Source organism: Herpailurus yagouaroundi, unplaced genomic scaffold (assembly GCF_014898765.1).
Source record: "Herpailurus yagouaroundi ecotype Mexico unplaced genomic scaffold, PumYag 210, whole genome shotgun sequence".
NCBI classification, from domain to species: Eukaryota; Metazoa; Chordata; class Mammalia; order Carnivora; family Felidae; genus Herpailurus; species Herpailurus yagouaroundi.
The window spans coordinates 13143543-13145637 of NW_024412441.1; the positions used below are offsets into that span (position 1 = coordinate 13143543).

The following is a 2095-nucleotide window of genomic DNA, read 5'->3' on the forward strand; positions in this document are numbered from 1 at the left end:
GGTCTCGTGGAGCTGGCCAGGGTCCTTGTTGAGAGTCCTGCTTAGATCAGCAACAGGAGGGAAAACAGAGCCGCCAGGTCGCTCCCATGGGTGCTCAGACCCTTGCCTGGCCCACCGAGACCACACAGTTCTAGGCCTTCCCCAGGCAGCAGGCCATAGCTGCTTCCACAGTGCTTTGTCTGGGGTTAGATGCAGGCTCTTTGCCCTGAAATGCCTCCACTGGCCTGGCATGGATCAGAAATGTGGAGAGTCAACTGTCATCATTCTGAAAAGCCCCTTCATAATATGTCCTTCATCTATCTTTCCAAACTTATGTCCTGCCACACCTACCACACATCCTGCATGCCAGCCAGGCCAGTCTCCTTGCCACTCTCTGAACAAGTCAAATATTTTCATGCCTCTGTGTCTTTGCTCTTGTTGTTCTCTCTGCCTGGAATGCCTTTTCCCTTTCTCCTTTGCCTGGTGATGTCATACTCATGCTTTCCTCCTCTTTCCAGGCAGAGTGAATTATTTCTTCCCTTGAGTCTTCATGTGTACTTTATATACATCTGTACTTAGATGCAGCACTCATCACTCTGGTTTGTAATTATTTGCCTGTCTGCCAGTCTGTTCTTCAAGGGCAAGAACCCAGGCTTATTCATGGGCTGCCCTGGTACTTGGCTCAGTACCAGGCCAGCACATTCATTCAGTCATTTCACAAATTTATTGAGGACTGATTACATGCCAGGCTGTTTTCTAGGTGCTGGATGGTGAACAAAACTGATAAAGTTCTCTGTTCTCATGGAGCTTACATTCTTGCTCAGGAGGCAGACAACATACAAATAAAAAAATAAATGTCAAGTAGCAATAAGTGCTAGAAGAAAATCAAGGGGGCTAAGGGCACAGACAATGATGGAGGGTGTTATTTTAGCCAGGGTGGTCAGAGAAAGGCCCTCTTGAAAAGGTCGCATTTAAATAGACACCTGAAGGAAGTGAGGGAGCGAGTCATGTTGGTATCTGGGAAATACAATCCCAGACAGAGGGAACAGCAAGTGCAAAAGTCCTCAGATGGGAGCATGTTTGTGTGTTCAAGGACAGCAGCAAGGGCCAGAGGATGCCAGAGTAGTGAGTGATGGGAAAAGCTGTAAGACAGAGGCTCCAAGAAAGAAGTAGGGGGCCAGAACTTAGAGCCTTCAGGCCAATGTAGAAACTTCAGCTTTTACTCCAGGAGACATGGGGAGCCATTGCAGTCCTGTCCCAATGTACATACATACACGGCACACTCGTCTGCTTCAATCTGCTCTCCAGCTACACTAAATCTACTCAAGTCTTCTTTGAGGAGAGGAGAGATGAACTTATATTTTAGAGCATTCATGACCTTACATGACCTCTTGGCTACTCTCTGAAGTACAGACTGTTCAGGGTGGGTGCTCAAGAAGGTGACTGATAATGTGGGACTAGATGCAAGAGTGGCCTTGGAGGACAATGTGGGCTTGTCCTTGATTGGACAGTAAGTCTGAGCATCTGCTCCCTTTAATCTATGTTCTCCTCCTCCTTCTTCCCTAGACAAGTGTCCCCATTGATGAGGATTTTTCCGTGCCTGGGTACTGAATGAACTTGGAGAAACCAGGCAAAACTCATGAGAAATAAACAGAGACCCTGGCCTGCTAAACTGAGAGATACTAATCTTGCCTGTAAGGCTCACCCAACAAGTACCGGCTGACTTTGTGACTTGGAGGAGGAAGGCCCAATTCAGGAATTAATAAAAGGCAAAGCCTTTCACAACTCCAGCACGCCTGCAGTATGACTGTTGGCTCCCAATCACCTTCAGGAGGCCGCGGCAAAGGAGCTCTAATAAAAGCTTGTCTGAGAGAAGGAATGAGACTTTGACCACCTACTCCTTCCAGGCCCCTTCCCAGGCACATGTGAAATATCCTCACTGCTAAAATATCCAATGAAGGTTGAAGAGGTGCCCCCTCTACCCCTCCATGCTCTCTCTCTAATGGTGGAATTTCAGGCATCAGGGAAGGCGCTCGCGAAGGGATTTCCGGTAGCGCCTCTATTTTTATCACACACACACACACACACACACACACACACACACACACACACACAC

General features: G+C 47.9%; 1 protein-coding gene across 1 annotated transcript in view; it reads left to right on the forward strand.

The window, feature by feature from the left end:
* LOC121016234 (uncharacterized) overlaps positions 1 to 2095 on the forward strand; it is a 47305-nt gene that overhangs the window by 30511 nt on the left and 14699 nt on the right. The window lies entirely within an intron of this gene.